The sequence below is a fragment of the Melospiza georgiana genome, chromosome 5, assembly GCF_028018845.1.
Source record: "Melospiza georgiana isolate bMelGeo1 chromosome 5, bMelGeo1.pri, whole genome shotgun sequence".
Taxonomy (NCBI): domain Eukaryota; kingdom Metazoa; phylum Chordata; class Aves; order Passeriformes; family Passerellidae; genus Melospiza; species Melospiza georgiana.
The window spans coordinates 9574369-9583180 of NC_080434.1; the positions used below are offsets into that span (position 1 = coordinate 9574369).

At 39.3% G+C, this 8812-nt stretch overlaps 1 protein-coding gene across 1 annotated transcript in view; it reads right to left on the reverse strand.

The window, feature by feature from the left end:
- The window catches only part of PALLD (palladin, cytoskeletal associated protein), a 187460-nt gene extending 184354 nt beyond the window's left edge, over positions 1-3106 (reverse strand). The window contains exon 1 of the mRNA XM_058025126.1: positions 2950-3106. The gene's annotated coding sequence lies outside the window, so the exon portion shown is untranslated. The remainder of the gene's footprint in view (positions 1-2949) is intronic.
- Between the last annotated feature and the right edge of the window lie 5706 nt (positions 3107-8812).

An 8812-nucleotide genomic window follows, 5' to 3' on the forward strand; every position in this document is an offset into this window, starting at 1 on the left:
AGAAAATATGATTTAACATGACCCAATCATTACTTAATAGGACCCATATCTTCAAAAGAATCGTATGAAGGATGAAATGTATCTAGTACGATTTTTTAAAACAAAAAAGGCACATGCTTTTTCTCTGAATTTTGAAATCCTGCAAAATTACTCGACAAACACAACAATTACGACCAGCAGAAAATATAAAACAGATCTTACAATGAGCAGGCCAATATGAAGAGTTCAAGTATAATTAATAGTAGGTAAAGTTGTTTTTCTCCTTCTCTATCTGAATAGGCTTAAAGTTGCTCCAGCTCTTCCCTGAAGCTTGCTTGGTCCTTAGTCGAGGAGACTGTGGCCTGTTCCATCCGTCCCCTGTGCCTATGCAATTCGTACCCCCTCAGCTATATTTGGTAACTGAACTCATGTTTCAGCAGACTGCCACTATCTGGAATTCCAGCAGAAGCGACGTTAGGCCTGGAAGTGGCACAAAGTTCTCTGTGCTTGCTACTCAGAAATTCAGAGTACCTAGCCATTCTCTTTTCTATACCATTTTATGGTAATAGGTTTTTAATTTTTTTTTTCAACAGCATTATTTTCATGATAATAAATAAAATAACTGCCTTTTTCTGCTAAGAATAGTTTAAAATCAATAGCTTCTTGTGCACCTTAAAGTCTTGTAGAAAAGAAAAAATTAGAATAATTCAGTTTGGAAAAAACCCTTAACATTTTTGGATTTATGAGTAAAAATACAGAAACTTTTTGTAATAATTGATAAATAATCTGTAACCATATAATACACTGTATAAAGAAATTAACCTACTGAATTTTCACATCTCAAGTGAAATAATAAAACAAAAGAAGTATCTCCTTCAGAAAAGGCACAAAAAATCCACGGAAAACATGTATGTTTTAAAAATATGTCACCCCACAACTGTGACACATGTATTAACACTGAAACAATCAAAATACATTTTTGGTTTCTATAGAGTTGTAGAGCATAATGTGTTACAGAGTCAATTCTCCCTTACTGTCTCTGTTAAGGAAATACTTTCACCTCATTAAAACTCCTGTGAGAATTTAGTCCTAGGTAAGAGGAAAAAAAACCTGTCCAAAAGCACTTTTTCAAGCCCATGATCTCTGTTAAAACCAAGTGAAAGGAAGAAGTAAACATGAAGACTGTTGGTTTAATCTAGAGACTTTATCACAGCTTCCAGAAATAAAAGCACTGTGTGGGCAATGTGGTTTCTGCCAGATTGCAGCCTATTGGGAGTCACATGCTGCAGAGTGGATAGAAGAAATTACAGCTCCAAAGAGACGCTGCAGCCCTCCGTCCCTTCTGCCAGCATCCATTACATCTGCTCGCGCCTCTGAAATCATTTTGCACGCTGGCATTCGCTCTTAGCTCAAGGTCTTCTAGATACTGCCGTGCAGTTTTTACTCAAATTTGTTCCTTGGCAACAATGGAAGTGCAGTAGATGAACTCTTGTGACAGAAGAGCTCAAGAGACTCAGAGCTCCCTACAGGATCCAGACCATCTTTATGTACAAACAAGTGCCAGTACCACACACCCTCTTTCAGTGCTCGATAGAGCATCTTGGCATCTTCATACAGGCAATTTCTGTCCCCTAATCACAGCTTGAACAGGCTCACTGCTGGACTGGGAATGCCTCACAATGTGTACAAACCCTATTTTTGCAGCTTGAGATCCTTACCATGTTGTAGTGAAATTAGTTAAAAGGATTTTTTTCCAGGTAATTTTACAGTGATTTCAGTGCGCCAAATAAGAACAGAACTATGATTCTAAAAATTTCAAGCTGAAAACTGTGCACAAAGAAGGAGCTGGTTATCCAAGAGTTAACCACTGTATGCCTAATTTTTAAGCAGTCACCCCACAAAGTAAAATCAATGTCCTTTTTCAGGCACCCAGCATCTCCACTAAACACCCAAAACTTTGCCACCTTGGAATGGGAGTCAAAAATAGCCTGCATATAAACAGCAACAAGCTGCCTTGGGCTATCTTCAGCATTTTCTGCAGGGAGTGGGTGGATGAAATCCTGGTTCTCGCAATTATGTGTTTAAATTTTCACTTCTGGGAAGAAAATATATCTGCCTGTAGATATCTGCAGAGATATTTTAGAAGAAATTTAGCTTTCTGAATACAAATAAAGTATTATTTTGTGTAAATGAAGTATGCTAAATAATTTTTGTACAGCATGATAGAAACATTTGCCCAGAAAGTGAAAGATTAGTGTTCAATTAATTCCTCTTCAACAGTTAATGAAATAGTCTTCATAACCTGAAAATAGGGCAAGGTTTTATAAAGCTCTATTAAGCCATGAATAAAGTTTCCCAACATTCTTCTTTTATGATTTAGGGAATGCTTATATTTTTTGATGTGTACTGAATATTTTGGAATAAAGATCTTCCATTTTTATTGCAAAAACAATGTGTGTTCTCCTTTATAAACATAGTAAAGGCAGTAAATCACTATAAACAAATGGCAAACATTAAAACTTTGGAACAGCTACACATTTTGTAAGATGAACACACTTTAATATGCAATGACGTAACAATTTAGCATTTGCATATAATATTTTAAAATTAATAATAGCATCAAGTAAGATCAGAGATATACAGCTAATATGCTCACTCCATTCCTATTGCAGTATTATGGAAAATTCAGCTGATGAACAGAACTCCACGGAGATAACAGTTTTCCCTACCAATATATTTGATGGAATGCAGCAGCAGTTTCCCTGAAACCTTAATAATAGTTTCTAACACTAGTCAGCTCAAGTCCTTCCAAATCCCATCCCAAAAGCCATAAAACTGTTCTGGTTGTACAAGCTTATCATTTGATCTGATGAAGATGTTACATAATGCAAAAGATTTTCATCGTTAATTGTATAAAGCCAAAATACAAAATACAATAATATACAATACCCAAATGATTCATGTACTTACCTGAGAAAGCAGAGCACCTCTGTTATGGTCCTTGTTAATTTGTTTCTTACTCTAAATAGCAACAAGATAAAATACAAGTAGATAAGCAATCTCCTTTCTAAGACCTGAAGTCAAACACCAGTATGCAAACTTCAAATAGAAATCTCTCAGAACTGCTTCTACTTTAAGCAGCAGGGAGAGATACAACCTCCTTTACCAGTTGCCACAGAAACCTCCAGTTATTTTGAGTTACTAACAGACATTTTTTTCCACCTCTGAAAGGCCAAAAAAATAATCTGGTTGCCTGTGCTTAAACAGACTGGGTTAATGTCTTGCTGTAGTTCAATGCCATACATAGCTTTGTTCTTTAGTTTCCCTCAGTATGCAAAAAACATTTAATTATGCTTGTAAATACATAGTAAATGGATTTTTTTACATAGCTAGAGCTAATCTATATTTCATAGAGTGTGTTGGAAGTATCTGAAGTATCTACCTGTCATATATGTATGGAAGTGTCAAATGCAGCAAGCAATGTCAATGATATTCAAATAATTTTTTTCCAAGTTTCTTTGAGAATCTTGGGAGTGCAGTGGGAAAGCTTATATGCCTTCAGCTTTTCCTAGTAGTTGTATGGTAATCAGTCTGGAAGAAATACAGCAATTTTTCAAATTAAACTAATAACAGAACAGTAATAATAACTCCCAGCCTTCTTTTACAGAATATTTCATCAACAAAGAGATTGAGGGGCTGCAAGTAACAACACATCAATAAACTTTGAAAATAATAAAACTTGCTAGAATTGCCACAGCTGTGAATAGGAAAGGAAACCATAAAACAGAAAGGAAGGCTAAGTAACTCACAAAGAACTAACACCATTCTGTAAACTGGGAAAGAGATGAACACTTCTCAGTCCAGGATCTATGGCCTATCTAAGGTCTACCTCATCAAGAGAAACTTGTCATTCTGCTTCCCTTATGTCAAGACTACTAGAACACTTGGAATATCATTCTGTCTCAAGATGCTCAAGATGATCATTCTGTCTCTTTATTAGCCGAATAGGTAATAATGGAACACATGCACAAACAGGTGCATGAGCTACTTGACCGGTGAGTGCCCCCAGCATCCCTTAAAATGTCAAAGGAATTTTGTCAGGAGTTTGTATCCCTGTGCGCTGTGATTAATTCACTTTTGCAGCTGCAGCTGTGAAGCACATTGTGCCCTCACGGATTTATCACAAAGGTGAAGACACATAGGGCAAAGCTGTTTGACCTTTGCCCGCGAACACTGTGCCCAGGGTACAGATGTCTCTGTGCACGTTACCTGGGGGCGGGCTGTGCCCTGCGAAAGGCGGCGCTGTCTGAGCCTGCCTCTTGCCAGGCCCTGTGTCCATCAGCCTCCTTCAGGGCTGTGTCACCATGACACGCTGGTTCCTGACTGCCTCTTGCCAGGCCCTGTGTCCATCAGCCTCCTTCAGGGCTGTGTCACCATGACACGCTGGTTCCTGACTGCCTCTTGCCAGGCCCTGTGTCCATCAGCCTCCTTCAGGGCCGTGTCACCATGACACGCTGGTTCCTGACTGCCTCTTGCCAGGCCCTGTGTCCATCAGCCTCCTTCAGGGCCGTGTCACCATGACACGCTGGTTCCTGAGCCTGCCTCGCTGCCTGGCCAGACCCTTCACTCGCAGCCCCGCACACGCTCTGCTGCGTGAGGCGCTGAGGGGAAAACGCGGACGGGCTCCGGGTTTGGACCAGCCACTGGGTGCTGGTGAATGGCGACGGTGCTGGCGGTGAAGAGGTGCCGGCCAGAGCCGGCCAGAGCGGCTGCTCAGGCGGAGCAGGCAGGGTGAGGCTCTGTGGCGAGGGACAGGGAGCGTGGAGCTGCCGCTCTGTGCGGCTGTGGCGGCAGCGGGTGCCCACGGGCCGAGCTCGGCCTGCGGGATGTGCTGCTGCGCAGAGCGCCATGGAGGTGCGGCCACACCGCGCCGACGGAGCTCACCGCCGTGCCATGGAGCTGCGGCTACACCGCACCGGCGGAGCCCACCGCTGTGCCATGGAGCTGCGGCTACACCGCGCCGACGGAGCTCACCGCTGTGCCATGGAGCTGCGGCCTCACCGCAGCCGCTGGCCCACAGCCGTGCCATGGAGCTGCGGCCTCACCGCACCGGCGGAGCTCACCGCTGTGCCATGGCCTGGAGAAGGCCTTCCCACTGCCCTGTTCTATTAAAATATTTAAAGTGCGTTATCTAGTGGTGTCAAAGAAAAGAAATGAGGTGTCAGCAAACTCTGAATTGGCAGTCTTCTGTGGTTCAAGTAGAAAGGCCGTTCCACATTTTAGCATTTGGGAATGTATACAAATAAGAATTTAGGCAAGCATGTGTTACAGCTGAGTTTAGTACAAAAAGTTAAATCAATTTCATGTTGAATTAAGAAGCAAGAGGGGAATGAGTGAAAGTTAAAGAAGGCAGCACCAATGCAATCTCATAAGGATAGAGAAAGCAAGGATGGAATTTGTCAGTGTAGCGCACAGCAATGTAATTGAGATAGTATAGTAGGGCAAGTAAAGATTTCAAATTATATGACAAGTTTAAGAGATCTAAGCTATATCAGCTCAGTGTAGTATTACATAATTGTAGTATTACATAACTTTCTAAATAAAAGAAGGGAAATAATTTAGAGTTAAAACACTCTAGTGGAAAATCTGTGTCACAAAAGTAATGCTCTAACTTAAACAAGCTATTTGAAAAAAGAAAAGCAACCTGTTAATGTTAGACAGTTAATTTTTTTCCTGACTCTGCAAAGCAAAGTTAACACTAGTCTCTTTCTTAAAATTTTCTTTTAGGAAGTCCATATACAAGACCTTAGTTCTAATTCTGCCCAGTTTTGTTTAACTTAAATGCTTTAAGTGTTACTCTTCTCTGAGTTGATTTTGTCCTGTATGCTGTACATGTTAGTCATATTCATTATGGCTTTACCAACTCTTTTATTTTTAAATTAATTACATGTGTTATAACTACCTGTGCTGTATCTGAAAAGTTACTCACCCCTCTATGCAGAGTATGGAACTGCTTAATTCTAAGTGCTGCAGTCCTATTCACATTAGATATTACCTGTACCTCTGTGAAGATTATATTTCAAACAGAGCTGATTTTTTCTTTCATATAAGAACTACTTGCACTTATGCATATCATAAAATTCCCACAGCTGGGCAGTGAAAAAAATGCTTTATAGCATCACATGTCATCCTTTAATGTTGTATGTGCTAAGATTTAGACTTTCCTCTTCGTGAGGAAAATGATCTCTATTAGATCAATTTTAGCTGCAAGCCTACAGTGCATATTTTACATGTTTATATTCACAGCCAGTCATGTACTTGGATTCCTTCTTAGCATGTGAAATGTGTTTGATCTGAGCAGGCACAGACAGAGATGAAGTTCAATACCAGATAAAAGCTTCTTTCTTTACAAGGGGATTAACTTCGAAAATGGAATGTGCTCCTTTCAACAAAATGTGAGATGCTGATCTGTAGGAAAATAAATATTTACTTCTTTCTTCTTTTTTCATCTTTACCTTTGTAGCAGCTATTGCATGCTGTCTTTTGATTATGCCAAATGTATTGCTGTAGGAAGACTCCACCTGCCACCAAAAAACATGTCTGATGCCAGATAGGGGTAGACAGCTGTGTATTCCTGCCAGAGTCACAGCACTAACAAAGACAAATGTGCAGGAATGTGACACCCATATGTCTGGAAAGAGGAATGAATGCCGAAGGAGGAGCATGGAACAGCTGATTACTTCCACTGTTAGCTTCAGTAGAACTAAATTAAAAAAAAAAAAAAAAAGTTAAAACACAGCTGGCTATTTAGAACGAACTGCTGAGAGATTTGTCAGTCAGTAGCTCCTATTAGGGAGACACTTAGCTTGAGGGTATTTTTGGAAAGAGTTTCCCTGGAGTTGGAGAGACTTCAGGCCTTTTGCTTTTTTCTGATTGGCCAACAGACAGGTGCTGAAAAAGGTGGTGGCAGAAATATTGCAGACGTGGTGAATTACACACAGACAAGCAACAGCAACTTACTTCTTGTTTTATGATAAGCTATAGCATGTAAAAATATAACAGAATTTTTCCTTTTTCTCTTTCTGTTGTGAAGTGAAAAGAGATCAGACAAAGAACTGATTCATGTTGGTTGAAAATACAATTGCCTACATTTAGAGTTTGGGAGGGGTGTGTTCTACCATAGCAAAAGTTTAACACCTTAAAACTAAAACTAGGTGGGTTTTCTTGTGTTTAAAGAATCTGTGTGCTTCAAACAGAAATGTATTATTGCATTATATATTAAAAATTTCCTTTCAGATAGAAATCATGTAGCAAACAAACTGTTTTTAAAAATAGGTGCTTTTAGGAATGACACAAAGTAGGCCTCCAAGCTTGTGAGAGAAGAAGGAGCCTTTCAGTGGCAATGACAACTTGTGTGACAGCACTGAGAATGCTTGTATGTCTTCATTTTGGATTCAATTTCTAGAGTATGGACCTCAAAATTCAATCCACTGGTTCTGTCAAAAGCAAAAATTAGAATTTGGACAGAGTACTGATCTTGTACTGATAATTCCATCTCTCACTAGGCATTACAGCTTCAGAGACAGTGACTAAACATTGCTGGGGTACAATCCTGATACTTTGGCTTTGATGGATTAGAAAAATTGACAGTCAGAATTTTTTTAAGTTAAACAAGCTGTCAAACACCATCTCTGTTTAGACAGCATCCAGGTTTTTCTTTTTCTTAAAGGGTGATTATTTCTGGTGAAAAAAATAAATTGCAGAGGCAAATTGAGTGCATTTAGAAGGCAGTGATGAAAAATCATTTAAAAATATATTTCAGACAAAACATGATAATTTCTACTCACCATCAAATATGAAAAGTGCATGATAAGATGTGCACACATCTTATCTTTATTTAAAGATATGTTTTTACATGCTTTAAATTCTCCAGCATCAGGTGTGGACCTTGTATTGGTTTTTGTTTTATCAAAGTAGGAAAAATTCATTTTAAATTAATGTATTTCATAGTTGATGAATGAGATGTCATTTGAGTTTCAGTGGTTCTTCACACAGCAATCTTCTGGTCCTCACATGAGCCTGGTGGTATTAGTCAAGAAAGGGAGTCAGACTGATGGATCAGTGAACTAATGAATTCTCTGTAAAAAGTGAAATGTCACTGATAATCATGCAAAATATTTACCGAGTCAGAGAAAGAATGTAGATCTGGGAGGAAGCAGCCTAGACGGCCAAGACAACCATCCTTTAATGATGATGCAAGTACACATTTGAGAGTTAAAAGCATGAGTGAAACAACTGAGAGAGCCACTGAAACAATGATTCATCTAAAAGGATTACTGGAAACACCACTTTCAAACTCTTTGGAATACAATTTCTGGCTTTGTCATCAAAACCTGACTAAATCCAAAGAACCTGGCAGATGAAAGAGGAGATTTTTGTAATACTACCCCAAAAGACACTAAAATTCTAAGATGCTATATGAGCAATGTAGTACATATATTATTTGCTTTGAAATTTGGGCAATGGTAAAACCTGGCTGTAACCCAGAGAATTTAGGCAATAAATCTGTTACCGAAAAGCTTTTGCAAAAGCATTAACTGTACAGTTGCACATGTGGTACAGATAGAAATACAGGCATATCTGGTGGGCAAGATTAGGATCCAACAGAACCAACCAATCTAGGTTTTTCTTTATATACCAAGAGAGAAGGAAGGGTCATCTAACCAAAACAAACCAAACAACAAGCTGTTTAATTCCCTTTGTTTCCACTCTCAGATCCAAACAGTCTGGAGAGTTAAAGTTTGTGTTGCTATAAGCAGGTTTAGAAGAGGTG